The sequence below is a fragment of the Rattus norvegicus genome, chromosome 1 (assembly GCF_021556685.1).
Source record: "Rattus norvegicus strain SHRSP/BbbUtx chromosome 1, alternate assembly SHRSP_T2T, whole genome shotgun sequence".
Taxonomy (NCBI): Eukaryota; Metazoa; Chordata; class Mammalia; order Rodentia; family Muridae; genus Rattus; species Rattus norvegicus.
Window position 1 is genome coordinate 14,145,439 of NC_141534.1, and position 16,652 is coordinate 14,162,090.

The window sequence follows — 16,652 nt, forward strand, 5'->3', positions numbered from 1 at the left end:
TTTATAGGAACTCTGTCTCTGCACCTGCAGCCCTCTTGTATTGCTAATATACCCGGAGGGAGGGAGAGTGCCTTCTATAACCACTGAGATTCTCAGAGGAACACAACAGCTGCCATGTAGCTTGACAACCATAAATCTAGAAGCTGGTGTGACTGGTTTTCCACTTTGGCACAGCTTCTGGCTTCTTTATTGGCTTACTTTTGGTATAAAATTATTTAGGTTTGTTTTTTTTTTTTTTTTTTTTTTAGTTTTTTCTGGAGCTGGGGATCGAACCCAGGGCCTTGCGCCTGCTAGGCAAGCGCTCTACCGCTGAGCTAAATCCCCAACCCTTTTGGTATAAAATTATTATTTTAATATATGTATTAGGACCCTCCCATAATGCTAGAGGCCCAAAGTAAGGTTTTTGGATTCTGAGCAAGCGCTCTACAGCGTCAGCACTAAGTGAGCTTAAATGAGTTTTGCTTTTTTTTTTTTTTTTTTTTTTTGTGGTGCTGGGATCAAACTCAGGACGTATACATGCTAGGCAAGTTCTCTACATCTGATTGATGGTTCCAGTCCAATTTTGTTTTGATATAGTGCATAGACATAATTCTACTACTTGATACTTACACAAATCTATAGCATAAGTGATAATAGATAAAGGCTTCTATTTTTGATACATTTACTTGGCTTACAACATTGCTGAGATATAATAATATGGTCAAGAAATAATTATTAATTAAAGCATATTGTATGCCCTTATTTTCTAATAATTATAACTGATGGAGATGAATAGATTTTTTTTATAAATATAAAGGCATAATGTTTTGTTTTCTTTCCTTTTCCTTTTCTATTTTTGGTTTTTTCCAAGGCAAGGTTTCACTGTGTAACCTTGATTGTCCTGGAACTCCCTCTGTAGAATACGATGGCCTCAAACTCAGACATATTCATCTGCCTCTGACTTCCACGTGCTGCAATTAAATGCATGTGCCACCACTTTCGTACTAGTTTAATTTCTTTTGCTTTGATAAAAATACCCTGGCCAAAAGCAGCTTAGGAGAGGAAAGGGTTTATTTGGCTTAAAGTTCCAGGTTACAGTTTATCATTGAGGGAAGTCAAGGCAGGAACTGAAAGGAAGAATCTGAAGACAGGTCTGATGGTTATCTCATGCGGCATTATTTCTGACCAAGGGATTCACTTCATAGCCAAAGAAGTACCGTAGAACCCATGGAGAATGCTGCTGGATCCCATCCCAGTTCATACTTAGTTCAGGGCTACCTGCCTAGGAATTGTGCCGTCCACAGTGGGCTAGGCTCTTCTGTATCAATTAACAGTCAAGACAACCCCCTTCCTCCCCCCCCCCCCCCACATCTGGCCCCCACAGGCTAGATCTGATCCAGGCAGCTCTTTAACTGAGACTTTCCTCTCAGATTACTCTAGGCTGTGTTAAGTAGACAGTTAAAGCTAGTCAGGATATGTGTGTGTGTGTGTGTGTGTGTGTGTGTGTGTGTGTGTGTGTGTGTGTGTGCGCGCGCGCGCGCGCGCACGCACACATATGCATATATAGGTTTTTTCCATTAGTATCTTAGTTACACCATTTGTTAGTATTTTACTGTCATGCATCAAACTGTTTTGGAATTTTTGTCCTTTTCAGAGGATATAGCTTCTCAAGTTGCCCAGGCTGGCCTCCAAATTGCCATGTAGCTAAGACAGATAATGAGAGTGTACCACCCTACCTGTCCTGTTTGGTGGGGGTGGTAAATGATCTCACCCTTCATATCAGAGTGGAAGAATAGTTCCTTGAGTACTCTTTAGAATGCAGTGGGCTACAGTAACTAGGGTAGCTTTTTTTTTTTTCTTTTGAGACTGGCTTACTTTGTAGCCCAGGCTTGACTCAAACTTGCCAAGTAGCTAAGGCTGGCCTTGAACCCCTGATCCTCCTCAAGTGGATTACTGGTATTTACCATCTCTCCTGGTTTTATGTGGTCTATGAATCAAACGCAAGACTTGGTTTGTGCTAGGAAGGCATTCTACCAACTGGGCTACATCCCCAGCCCTCCCCTTCTCCTTTCCCCTTCCCTTCCCTTCCCTTTCCTTTCCCTTTCTCCCTCCCTCCCTCCCTCCCTCCCTCCCTCCCTCCCTCCCTCCCTCCCTCCTCTCCCCTCCCCTCTCTCTAAAATGAGTCTCATTATGAAGCTCCGGCTAGCCTGAAACTCACCACCTTCTAACTGCAGTGGTGTTGCCACCATGCTCTGCTGTGGGAAGTTTGAAGCTTCCCACAGTTTAAATGGAGGGCTGAAGGATGAAATGGGTCTGCTAGACAGCCTGGTAGGGCCCAGGAGATCCATTCATACTTAGTTCTAATGGCTAATCTTTGTGTTACTGTTGATTTTAAAAATGCTACGTGTATGAATATTCTGCCTGCAAGCATACATGCGTACCACAGGCACCCTGTGTTGGTGGAGGTTAGACGATGTAAGCGGATCTCCCTCTTGGATCTGGCACTGTAGACAGTTGTGAGTTGTCCTGTTGTCGCTGGGAACCTAACCCAGGTCCTCTGCGAAGGCAGCACGTGCTTTTAACTGTGGAGGCATTTGTTTCTCCAGCCCGTAGTGGCTAATCTGAATTATCAACTTGACAGAGCTACAATCATCTGGGTGACAAACCTTTGGGAATGTCTCAAGGGTGGCTCTAGATGCTAATTGAAGAGAGAAGACCCACTCTGAATGTGGACAGCCCCATTCCATGGGCCTTATCTCAGACTCAGTAACAAAGTAGCAATAAAGGAACGCCAGCTTTCCTCTCTCTCTGCTTCCTGATGCACTGTGACCAGCCCTGCCTTCCTCACCATCATGCACTGTAAGCCCAGGTAATCCCCTACTCCTCCAAGTTGCTTTTTCAAGTATATTTTTACAGCAACCAGAACAGTCCCTCATGCTTCGGTTAAAAGAGAATGTATAAAATGTGCATAATTGCATTGTATATGCTATATAATTGGAGGTTTCCTAATAAATGTATGGATTTTTGAATACTGCCTACTCTTCATTCTCATCAACTTTTACATGTTAAAATTCTTTAAAATTGTGATTTAAAAAAAAGGGGGGGGTTGTTTTTTTTAAACATGGTCCCACTGTGTATCCTTGGCTGGGCTGGAACTCACTATGTAGTGACCAGAGACTATGTAGAAGACTAGGTTGGGCCTTGATCCTCTTGCGTTTGCTTCCCAAGGGCTGGGCTTGCAGGCATGCTCAAAACTGTAATGTTTTAAAGGCTGCATTTACACTTTGTTTTCTCTTCAAACTGGAAGAGTTTTTGTGGGGGTTGGGGGGCAGGGTCTCAAGCAGGCCAGGCTGGCTGGCTTAGCGTTCTAATATTGTGCAGCTAAAAATGAATGACCTTGAATCCTTGACCTCTCTTGTCTCCATCTCTCAAATTCTGAGACCATAGGCGTGTGCCACCACACCCATCCCTTCACTGCTTTTATAGAGGACATGTTTATTATAACTTAAGACACTCACTAATGCCTCATGTGGCAATAATCTTGCCAGAGTAACTGAAGACATAAAGAAGAGAAGGACACAAATATCCATGAAATGTCTACTGCACGCACTGAAGACGCTGAAATAAAAGGCTCGATAAGTCGAGAAAGATTACCATCTCAGAAAAAGAGAAAAGCAGGATCAGAAAACCTAAGCAACGGTTTCTCTTTACTGTAGAGTTAGTTACATTCTTCGAAATGAGCCCAAACCAGAGAAGAGAAGAAAACAAAAGCTGTCCGCTATGGTTGCGGATCAGTAATTGCAGTGTGGTAAAACCATGCTTTATTTAGAGATAAACAAACAACTGTGTGCGTTGGTTTTGCAATGGACAAATCCTGTAGTCTAAAGCCCTGCAGAGGGAATGCCCCAGGTCACAGTAAGACGCCTCAGACCACAAGTTCAGGTTCACAGCCACTGCTAATCCGCATTCAGGCTCGAGGGGAGTTGACAGAGGTCTCTTCCTGTCTGGAATTTGTCCTTGTGGTTGTTCCCAGAGTCTGTGTCACTGACCTTACTCTTGGCCTCTGAAGTCACTTCCCTTATTGATGTCTTTCCTCCTTGGATTACTCCTCCGTGAAGCTGCGAGACTTCGATATTTCTTGACTTAGAAGAAGCCCCCCAAAACCAGGCATGTATGATCTCTTCCATCAAATACATTTCTCAAACAAGAGGCTCTTCTCTGGGTGACAAACGGGATCACAAAGCAAGTGTTTGCTGCTTTTACACCCTACTCCCCCATGTCCCCAAGACATACTTTCTCTGTGTAGCCCCGGCTGTCCTGGAACTTAGACCTGGCTGGCTTCAAATTCAGACATTCACCTGCTTCTGCCTCCCAAGTAAGAGCTGGGATCCAAGGCTTGCGCCCCCACACCCAGCTTACACCCAACTACTAAGCAGCTCACCTTGCCCTTAAGGATGTTTTCTGTGGAGAAAACCCAGAGCCACAGATAGGAATAGTCAAGTATTCAAATGCCTCCTAGAAAGAAGGCTAAAGTCCTCAGGCTCTGGGGGAAATAGCAGTAGCTCAGACTTAGGAAATGTGTTGACCACTGGTCAGTCTAACCTCACTTTCTGGCCAGGGTTAAAGCACATATCAAAGACAGAAGAAACACTTGGGGCTATCCTGGAGGCCCAAGGGCATCGCTGCTCCTTTGAGTTGAGCAATCTTCCCTCTTTGCACAAAACTAGTGCTTGTCTTCTTGGATTGTGACTTCCCCCTCAGAGGCCTGAGACTATGTGAAAAGACACCCTTGCCTTGCTCTAGGCCCAACAGAAAGGCATTCTTGTGACTTTTACCGTGCCTGTCTGCTGTCTAGCATGGTTTCAGGACAAACCTGACTGGGACAGCAATGAGGGGATGAAGGAAAGACAAACATACAAACACACAGAAAAGCTGGGATCTGGTGGAATGGTTCTCTGATGGAGAAAGCATCAAGGAGCTCAGTGTGTTGATTATGCATCATTGAACAGAGAGGCCGGTTTATGCATGCAACTAAATAATTAGGTGTTGTTATACACAGATAAACAAGGAGTCCGGGTTCATGGTATACAGCTGGATCAAGAAACTGGGCTTAGCTCATCTCAGTAGGATTAGTCTGTAAGCCATCAGTCTTCAGGATATAAAACATCCAGGAAAGGAAAGCCACAGTGGACATTTTCTGTATACACTGTCGGCATTGGCAGGTGAGCCAGAGAAAGTCTTGGCCATTCCTCTGAGTCTTGGGTGGATGGATGGAGAAGGCTGCCGTTTTCCCGTGGGTCTGAGGCAATGGCTATGCCTGTGTCAACAGACACTGTGGTAGTTTGAGGAAAAATGGCTCCTATGGATCCATAGGGAGTGGCACTATGAGGAGGTGTAGCCTTGTTGGAGTAGGCTGACCTTGTTAAAGGAAGTGTGCCTCATTCTCTTTCTGCTGCCTACAGAAATCAAGATGTAGAGCGCTCAGCTCCTTCTCCAGCACCGTGTCTGCCTGTACACCACCACGCTTCGAGCCATGAGAGTAATAGGCTAAACCTCTGAAACGTAAGCAGTTAAATGTTTTCCTTCACAAGAGTTGCTGAGGTCATGGTGTCTCTGCACAGCAATAAAACACTCACTAACATAGACACGTTCATTTAGGACTTCAGTCCCTCAGGGCTCCCTCCACTACCTCCCCTCGACTGGAAGAATGAATATCTGGCACAAATTCTGGTAGGAGAATAACAGATACTCATGTTTTAACAAAGGTTCTAGGCGTACAATGGAGTCAGCTAAGGCTTTAAAAATAAACGGATCCATGAAGTGTCCCCAAGATGGTTTCTCTAAGTATATCAGTGAAAGGCTTCAGCAAAGCTAACTAAGAGTGGACTTCAGGAAATATCTGATCGTTGTTCTGTTGCCTTAGGTTGCCTGGTGAGTAGCTTCCCTTGCTATTCTCCCCGCATATGTGTTCACAGGGACAACTGCCTGGAGAGGTTATAGACAACCCCATCTTTAGGAACTCTACGAGTACTCCTGTGAGTGCAGAGGATTGAACTTGGGATATCAAGTTTGGTTAGGCAGGCTTTTATCTGTTGTGCCATCTTGAGGGTGTGTGTGTGTGTGTGTGTGTGTGTGTGTGTGTGTGTGTTTACATAGTCACTTCTTTTTACTTCCTCAGAATAGTGTGAAGTTGCCTCAGTTGAAACATTATGGGGTAATTTCACAGTGGTGTGGAATGGGGCAGGAAATGTGAGGGTATTTCAAGTCTTCTTCTATTTAAATCTTTTCTCCCGAGAGCCTTTGCATGACTCTTGAGGGACCCCGTACCCTAAACTGTACCAATGATGGGCAGCCATGAACCTAGTCCTTAGATGGTAAGAACTCCAGGCAGGCAGGTTCCAAAGTCCTACACTCAACAGGTAACATTACAGATAGTTGGGAGCCACCATGTAGTTGCCGGGAATTGAACTCAGAACCTCTAGGAAGAACAGCCAGTGCTCTTAACCGCTGAGCCATCTCTCCAGGCCTAGATGCAAAGTTTTTAAATCCCAGGTAAGTTTTCATGGTAGCTACAAGCTCTGTTTCCTTTAATTAATAAGCTCTGTTTCCTGCAAATTAATTTAGGTAGCAGGACGTTCCCCTCCAGTTTAAGGTCCAATCTCATGTCACTTTGATTGTAATAATTAGAAAAACCAAGATCTCTCTCAAAGATCAGCATCATCTCAGGGTTGAGGGAACGAGGAAGCTGCTGACAAAGCCAAGTGACTTTGTATATTTGTTTCTAAGATGTGCTCACATTGTCTCCATCTTTTTCACTCTGCCCATGTGCTACTGTCTCACTGCTAATCCTCTTGAGAATATATTTATTTTCTATTTTAAAAAAAGAAAAAGAACATCGGTTTTCTTTTTTCACAAGGATTAGAATCTGGTCATAAACACAACAAAATATACTTCTCACTGTACATTTGTAAATCGGATTTCTTAGGCAGTCCTCACTGAATTTGACAAAAGAAAAAAATCTTTTCTTGAACACTTTAGAGTTTCTAGAGAATAAATTACTATTGTCAAAGAACGGTCTGCTTCCCTTCGGTTGCAAATGTGTTTGCCTATAAGCTGCTAAAACCCAAGGCAGAAAAGCTACACAAATAAAGAGTTTATTTGACTCAAGCAATATGGTTTTGGGGACAAGTTTCCAGAGCTGAGTGGTTACCTAAACAATATTTTCATGTAGGTCCCATGGTTTAAATACTTGAAAGGTAGCTTTATGCTGCCATCATGTTATTGAGCCAAAATAAGGGAAAGGAAATACAATGTGCAAACAAAGTTTAGTGGAGTCTGTCTTTCTGTCTGTCTCTCCCATTCCCTTTCTTCCTCCTTCCCTGTCTCTCTCCCCCTCCTTCTGTGTGTGTGTGTGGGGGGTGGGGGATGCATGCCTAGAGGTCAGGTGTCTTCCTTGGTCACTTTCTACCTTATTTTTTCTTTAATTTTTATTTTTTAAATGTTGTATGTTTAATGTTAATAATGTTGTATGTATATGTTAAATGTTTAAACTGTTCACATACATGTCTGCATATCATATGTGTACCCAGTATCTAAGAGACCAGAGGAGAGCATTGGGTCCTCTGAAAGGTTGTAATCTGCGTGTAGGTGTTGGGAATCGAGGCCCTAGTCTGCTAGAAGAGCAACGAGTGCCTTTAACCTATAAGCCCGTGGTTCTAACCTTCCTAATGCTGGGACCCTTTAATACAGTTCCTCATGTTCTATTGACCCTTCAACCATAAAATCTTTTTGTTGCTACTTTATGAATTGCAGTGTAAATTTATGATACACAGGGTAATCTGATATGTGAATTTCAGAGGGGTCAAGGCCTACAGGTTGAGAACCTCTGCTCTAAGCCATCTCTTCATCCCCACCGCCCTATTTTTTTGTATAAGACAGGGTCTCATGGAACCGAAACCTCATCAATTTGGCTAGATTGGTTGAACTAATTGATTGGCTAAACAGCAAGGCCCCCAGAATCCACCTGTCTTAGCATCCTGAAGCGCTAAGGTTTGGACAGCACACTACACCTTGCTTTTATGTGGGTGCTGGGATTTCAATCTCAGGTCGTCATGCTTAAGCAACAGACCCTTCACTGGCAGAGCCATTGCCCCAGCTCCACCAGAAGAGTATTTTTAGAAGGCTTTCTGGAATCCCTCGGGAGACATTTCTGTTTAGACTTCATTGGCCAGACCAGGTCACATGGGCATCCCTCTTAGGTCACATGGGCATCCCTCTTCCGTTCCAGAGTGCATCCAAGACAGCCTCGCTCTCTGGTCTGTCTGCGTACAAAAGAACGCTGATTAGAAAGGTAGGCAAATCCATGCTGACTGAGCTGGCTTTTCATACCTGCCACCACTGCCGCGGGCTGCCTCCTGAGGCCTTGTCATGTGCAATTGCTTTAAACAAACACAAAGTTCCAGTTTAAGAATGCAATGTCCCCACCACTTATTTCCTCTTTTAAATGATAGATTTGGGCTGTCTTGTCTCTAAATAGCTGCATTTGTAGCTTATGTTTTGAGAGTCACACATCTCCAATCAAATGACAAAATGAAGGAAAACAGCTTGTGACCTCTGGGTTTCGTCATTTGGGATTTTTTTTTTTTTAAACCAAGACAGACAGTTGAGTACTTTGGAACATTCTGGTGTTTATTTATTCAAGACTAAAACAGAACCATTAAAAATGAACATATGACCAAAAAAAAAAAAAAAAAAAAAGAACAAAGAAATTGAAACATACATTTCTGAAATTCCCTTGAGTTTATCGAACAAGGGCAGTTTCAACTGAAGAACTTTATTTCTTTGGAGGCAAGCATTTTATCGATTTATGTGGGCAGACTTTCATGAGATTTTTTTTTAATGAGGACATCTGAGCATTGCTGATCACAGAACTTTGACAGCATATCCTTCTTTAAATTTAGCTACAGGGCAACTCCAGCCTTAAATTTTTTCTTTTTTATGTATTATTTATTGATTCTTTGAGAATTTTATACATGCATTTAATGTCTTTTTGATAATTTCTCCGTTTAACTTTTCCCAGATCTACATTAAGATCCCCTTACCTCCTAACCCCCACCCAACTTCATCTCCCTTTTTTAAATAACCCACTGGGTCCAGTTTGCACTGCCTGTGTGTACTCACGGGTAGGCAGCCGTCCATTGGTGTGTGGTTGACCCTTCAGGGACAACACCCTTAAACAAAACTGACACTCCATCTCAGAGAGGCTATCAACTATCAGTAGTAGCTCTTTTGCTAGGGGTGGAGGCTGTTGAACCCTCTCACCTCCGTCCTCCACTGTCAGCTGGCTTAATCTTGTACAGATCTTGTGAAAGTGGGCACAGCAGCTGTGAATTCATGAGTGGTCTTATCATACCCAGAAGAGACTATTTCCCTTAGGTTTTCCCTGACCTCTGGTTCTTAGTATCTTTCTGCCTTAGCTCTCACAGTAGATAGTCCCTGAGCCCTGGGGATGGGGCATGATGTAGATGTCCTATTTGTTTGTGGAATACTCCACAGATAATAGTCTCTGCACTTGGGCCAGCTGTGGGCTTCTTTGTGAATCACGGTCTACTGAACAGAAAAAACTCAGATGAAGTATGAGAGCTTTACCAGTCTATGGGCACAGAGATGTGAATTTAGAGTCAATCTGATACTGTATCCATTTAGCAAAGTAATAATTGTAGGCTCACCCATAGAACCTGTGAGCTCCCCCACTGTGGGTTATTGGCCTTATTTACACTACCTGGCGTGTGTTACCTCCTGTGGAGTGGGCTTAAGCTGTAGCAACAACTGGTTGCCTCCATAGCATTTGGGACACTTTTATGCCCTTGGGCATATTTTGCCATTTTGGTTGTGGTGCCTAATCTTGTTGTAATTTGTTATGCCATGTTGGTTGATATCCCTGGAAGGCCTGCTCTTTCTTTGGTAGGCAGTGGGGGGAATGGGGAAGGAGTGTATCTAGGGCAGAGGAAAGGTGTTTGTGTGTGGTTGGGGAGGTGGGACTGGGAGGAGTGGATGTAGGGGAAACTGCACTCAGGATGTAATGTCTCTCTCTTTTTTTTTTCTCTTAAAAAAAAGCATAAATAAAAAAAAAATCAGGAGCTGGAGAGATGGCTCAGGGGTTAAGAGCACTGACTGCTCTTCCAGAGGTCCTGAGTTCAATTCCCAGCACCCACATGGTGGCTCACAACCGTCTGTAATGGGATCTGATGCCCTCTTCTGGTGTGTCTGAGAACAACCCCAATGTACTTATATACATGAAATAAATCTTGAAAAAAAAAGTTTAAAAAAAAAATCAGGTTGTAGATAGATCTGTAAGGCATTTTCTTAACTAGTGATTGATGGTGGACGGTCCAGCCTGGTCTCCATAAGAAAGCAGGCTGTGCAAGCCGTGGGGAGCAAGTCAGTGAGCAACACCCCTCCTCGCCTCCTGTATTATCAGTTCCTGCCTCCAGGTTCCTGCCATGCTTGGGCTCTGTCTGGAGTTCCTTTAATGCTAAACAGTGATGTGGGAGTGTAGGTCAAATAAACACTTTCCACCAGCCCCCCCCCCACCTCAACCAACCAAAGAAACACACTCCCCAATTCAGACAAGCTCAAAACTCAAAGCAAGGGCATAGTGGCACACACTATGGAAGTGTTATTTCTAGCACTTGGGAGACAGAGACAGGAAGAGCTCCATAAGAGTGAGTTCCATAAGCGCCCTTGCTACACAGAAAAACCCTGTAAAACCAAAAACCAAAAGGAAGGGAACAAAAACAAAAACAAAAGAAAGAGCTAAAACAAACAAAAAACATGCAGAAAAAAAATACTCATGCACATAAGACAAAATAAATCTTTAAGATCTCGTCTGAAAAAAAAGATTCAACTTTGATACAAATAATAGAAAACTTACTTGAGCCAGCATAGACAAATAAATTGTAATTTGTTGTGCCCGTAACCACACTGTGGTGAAGGGCCTCAGCCAGCCACGTCTCAAGATACCAGCACATATGGTCAGAACTCTGACAGGCCTCACTGCTGTCCTGTTGTTCTCTCCCCGTGCAGGGCAACTTCTTTAAGCGGCCATAATCTTCTGGTTTAGGTCTTTTATTAAACATATAGTATGCAAATATCTTTATTAAATCTATAACTTTAGAGGTTCTTCTCTTTTTAAGCCTTGTGAACCTTGACTCAGAGTAGAGCACGGGTAGCTCAGCTTATTCTGTGGACTATACTTCCACTGAGAGAACCAGAAGGGAGACAGCCGCAGACCAGGAAAGTGGGTGAGGGTGAGGAGCAGTATGGTTCCAGGGCTGAGCTTTCTGACCTACCCCACTGGTCTGCAAATGGCTCATCGCAATGACACATTCACTGGAACAGGCCGTGTCCAGAACAAGGGTCACACTGCTTTAACATAAAGCACCTCCAGCTCCCAGGGTAGTGCACACAGGCCTAAACGGTCTCATAGCTCACAGCCATATGCTCTGCAAAGCTGAGTACTGGGTCTTCCTACTCAGTACCCCATATCCGTTAATGCCATACCATCCAAAGAAGGGACAGCAGACCTCCAGGCAACTTCACACGTCTGTCCCGAGGAAGAGACAGACCTCAAGACGTGCTTCCCTAGAGATGGCAGCGTTTCTGGTCCAACTCATCCCATTTCCCACACCACTGGGAATACTTTTTTCTCTCTTTCCACCCTTCCTCCTTCACTTCCTCATCCTTCACTATCCCTTCTTCCTCTTCCTCTTTTTCCTCCTCTTCCTCTTCTCTTTTCTTCCTTTTCCTGGTTGGTTGGTTTTTGTTTTGACACAATGTTTTAATATAGCCCAGGTCAGCCTCAAATTTGTGATCCTCAGCCTTCGCCTCCCGAGTGCTGAGAATCTGAGGCCTCAGCCTCCATGTTTAGCACTAAGCAATGGTTTCTTAAACACAATTCTGCTGCCCCCATGATGCACAAAACCAAAAAACAGGCTAAAATAATATTTTAAACTTAATCAGAATTAAACACTCCTTGAGTGGGTTTGGTGTGGCACCTGCATGTATCTTCATTGTTTGAAAGGCTAAGAAAGTGAGATTAAGGTCACAGTGGGCTGCATAGAGAGAATGTTTGCCTTGAAACAAAAACAAAGACTGAGGAATGTGGCCCCAAGGCTGCGTGCTTGAGTATCATGCTCAAGGATATTTGTAGTGAGAATTTTTGGAATTTTGTGTTTAATAAAAAAAACAAACCAGAAATATTGTAAAGTATGCTTTCGTTTTAATCCCTGGTGTGGGATGTGGGGCTGCTTCAGGTTGTCCACAGCAGCTGACTGTGATTTGCCTCATGCTCTAGTGGGGGTGCAGTTTTGCCAGCTGCAGGTAGTTTCTGCGATATTTGGAATTCTGGGGACTTATTAGAGGTTGTATAAATGCTGGGACCCTGAGAAGGTCGGTCGTTTGTTGGCTGGTTGTTGGTCGTTGCTGGTTGCCGTTGGTCACAGTGTGTTAAGTAGTCATGCACCAAGAGGAGACAAGAGGAAGAAATTAGATACCCTGATGGTGAAGATCAAACTCGCTCAAGGAACTTGATGACTCTAATCAGCTCAGTCTAATGATAGTGTCACCCCTTTCTGACACCCGACTTTTTCAGGGATCTCTTTCCTTTGCTCTCTATCCTTGTTTTCTCTCTTATCTAGTGTTAGGGAGTTAAAAGGGTGGCAGAAATAGGGTAGAGAAGGGTGAAAGAAATAACGCACCAAGTAGCAAAAGACAGTCTACAGCTCTTTCTCTCAAAGCCCAACTACGCTCTCAAAGATTGTTACCATGAGAAACTTTACCATTATAATTCAGTAATCAATTCCGAGATAACTTTTGTAAACTGTACGTTTTAGTTCTTTCTCTTTGGCTATAACAGAATTTCCCACCAGGGTAATTTCTAAAGATGAACATCTAAAACTATGAACTAAATAAGTCTATCATCTTTAGAAGGATTGTGGCCTTGACATTTGCTTGGTTTCTGGTAAGAGGCCCATTTAGCTTCAGCTCATGGTAGAAAGAAAAAGGACAGGCTGCAGCGTAGGGAAGAGAATTTCAGGTACAAGAGTGTGAGGGTACAAGAATGCTGGCCTTGCTTGATAACCAGCTCCCTCAAGAGCCATCCTGCCATGAGGGCACAACCTCCATGACCTAATTACCACACAAAGGGCCAACCTCCCAAGACCTCTTCATTAGCATAAAGTCTAAACATGATTCGTCAAGGGGACCATGCATTTCTTTCTTTTTTTTTTTTTTTTTTTAATAAGGACAACATTTATTTGGGGCTAACTTACAGGTTCAGAGGTTCATTATCATCACGGTGTGGAACATGGAGGCATTCAGACAGACATGGTGCAAGAGGAGCTGAGAGTTCTACATCTTTATCTGAAGGCTGCAAGCAGAATACTGGCTTCCTGGCACCTAGGACAAGGGTCTTAAAGCCCACGCCCACAGTGACACACCTACTCCAACAGGGCCACACCTTTTAATAGTGCCACTCCCTGGACCAAGCATATACAAACGATCACATTTCACTCCCTGGCTCCCATAGGCTTGTTCAAACGTATGAGTCTATGGGGGCCATATCTAAACATAGCATAAAAACACATTTAGTCTAAAATTAAAAGTCCCCATAGTCTATGGCAGTCTCCACAATGTTCAAAGTCTCAACAAGTCCAAAGTTCAAAGTCTCTTCTGAGATTTATCCAGTCCCTTAACTTGTAATCCCCAAAGCAAGACAGGAAACCAGCTGGGCAAACTCCAAACTCTGCATCTCCATGTCTGACGTTAAAGCAGTTTTCAGATCTTCAACTCCTTTCTCATCTTTGTTGACTGCAACAAACTTCTTTCTCCTGGGCTGGTTCTACTTCCTGTTAGCGCTTTCCTCAGCAGATAGCCCAAGGCTCTAGCGTCGCAAATATCTTGGGGTCTCCGAGGCAATTTCAGTGTTACAACTTAATTCAATGTCTGGGATCCACACATGAACTTCTGGGCTCCTCCAAAGGGCTGGCATCACTTCTCCAGCTCTGCCCTCGGTAGTACTTGAAGCTCAGGTTGATCCACTCTGCTGACACTGCTGTTCTTGGTGATCATATCATGGTACTGGCATCTCCAATACACTGGAGTCTTTCTCTGCAACTAAGTTTAACCAGTACCCTCTCATAGATTCTCTTTATGGTGACAAGCCTCAAATCCTTTGCACGACCCCTTCAGTCCTGGGCTGTCAACTGCAGCTGAGGCTGCACCTTCACCAATAGCCTTTCATGGCCTCTTAGAACACCAAGCCTCAGCAGCTCTCATGACACCTTCCAGCCTTCAAAGCCAGTACCACCTTGGTGACTATTAACACTTACCGAGGACAGCTGCAGCACGAGGTACACCCTTGGCTATCTCTGGAATACAGCTTCTTTGTGCTCTCAGAAAACACTCCCCAGGAGATTTCACCTCAGTAATTCTGGTCTCTTACTCACCACTAATTTCTTAGCTCCAGCTCACCAGCATCAGTTGTCCCAGTCGTCCCTTCTGTTTTTCACTCTAAAGCCAGAGCCACATGGACAAAACTGCTGTGTTGTGCTGCTTGCTGGGACTGGAACGTGGCCTCCCCTTAGTCTTTTACCAGCTTTCTGTTTCCAACTCCCTCACTGCCTAAACTTGGCTGACCTGGATCTTGCTTTGTAGATTGACCTTGAACTCAGAGATCAGCTTGACTGTCTCCTGGGATTAAAGGTGTGTACCACCATGCCTGAATCTAAATTTAGTTGGGTAGGATCTTGCCCAAAAGTCCTACTCCCTTAATCTGCTATCTCCTGAAACATAGGATTCAGTTCCATTTTACTTCCTGGTGTCCCTTTAATATTTGAACCATATATTTTATATTTTTCTTTTCGAAGCTTGCTATGCTTGCTTAAAATGCTCTTCATGAGACAACCAGAGAACACAGTCTATGATAGGCGTTTCTGAGACGTCCTTTGTCAGGGCAATTAATCTGAGTTTCTTCACCTTAGCCTCAGGCAGACTCTTCAGACAAGGGCAAAAGGAAGCCATGTTCTTCACCAAAATATCACAAAAAAACCCTCGAGGCCACATACTGAAGTTCTCCACTGAAACCTCTTGGGCCAGTTCCACACAATTTAAATCATACTCAGTAACAAAGTCTTCCATATTCCTACTAGGATAGCCCATTAAGCCCCATTTAAAGCATTCTACTGCTTTCCAAATCCAAAGTCCCCAAATCCACATTCTTCCAAACAAAAGCATGGTCAGGCCTGTCACAGCAATACTCCATTCCTGGGACCAACTTCTGTCTTAGTTAAGTTTTACTGCTGTGAAGAGACCATGACCAAGATATCTCTTTTTTTTTTTTCTTTTTTTTTTTTTTTTTTTTTCGGAGCTGGGGACCGAACCCAGGGCCTTGCGCTTCCTAGGCAAGCGCTCTACCACTGAGCTAAATCCCCAGCCCCCCAAGATATCTCTTAATAAGGACATTTAACTGGGGCTGGCTTACAGGTTCTGAGGTTCAGTCCATTATCATCAAGACAGGAGGAACATTGCAGTATCCAGGCAGGCATGGTGTAGGAGAAGCTAAGAGTTCTACATCTTCATCTGAAGGCTGATAGCAGAATACTGCTTGGGACCAAGCATCTCTGAACCACAGAACAGTGTAGGATAGGACGTGGGTGGAAGTTTAAACACTATTATGTTCATATGAATATGCAGTTATTCTAGTACTACCTGTTGGAAAGATGGTTCTTTTTCCATGACTACCTCTACACTTTTGTCAAAGGCTGGTTGTTCATAGATACATGAATCAATTTCTTATTGCTCTGTTTATTGGTATTCATCAATAACACAGAGACTTGAGTCCCACACTTATTTGCTAAGTTGTAACTAGGCAGAATTAGCCTTCCAATTTGTTGTATTTTGTTTTTCAAAGTCGTTTTTAGCTGTTAAGGACCTTGGCATCTTCATAACAACTTGTCAGTTACTACCAAAATGACAGCTGAGGTTTTTTTTTTCTTTTTTTTTCTTTTTTTTCTTTTTTTTTTCTTTTTTTTTCCGGGGCTGGGGACCGAACCCAGGACCTTGCGCTTCCTAGGTAAGTGCTCTACCACTGAGCCAAATCCCCAACCCCCCAGCTGAGTTTTTTTTAATCTTTATTTATTTATTTGCTATGAACAGGGTCTCACTGTGTACCCCAGGCTGATTTTAAAGTTGGGTTTCCCTTACCTTACCCTACCAAGTGCTAAGTTATAGGCACGCACTGACCATATATTCTGTTTAGAGGGTTTTTTGGTTTGTTTGTTTTTTTGTTTTTGTTTTAATTTAGGTAAAGTAGTTCAGGGGTAGCACAGACCTATGTATAGTCTCTGCACCGAGTACATGAAGAAAGGAAGATTGAGAGATCAAGATCATGTTCAACTAGAAAATTGAGACCTGCCTCATAGGTGTATATGTGTGTGTATATGTATATGTGTGTGTGTGTGTGTGTCTATGTGTGTATTATATAAAGTTAACAGGACAACTAGGTTCAGTGGCATGTACCTATAATCCCATCCACTCAGGAGGCTGAGATGAAACATTATGAAGTTATGCTCATCTCAAAAGATTTTCACGGGGTTGGGGATTTAGCTCAGTGG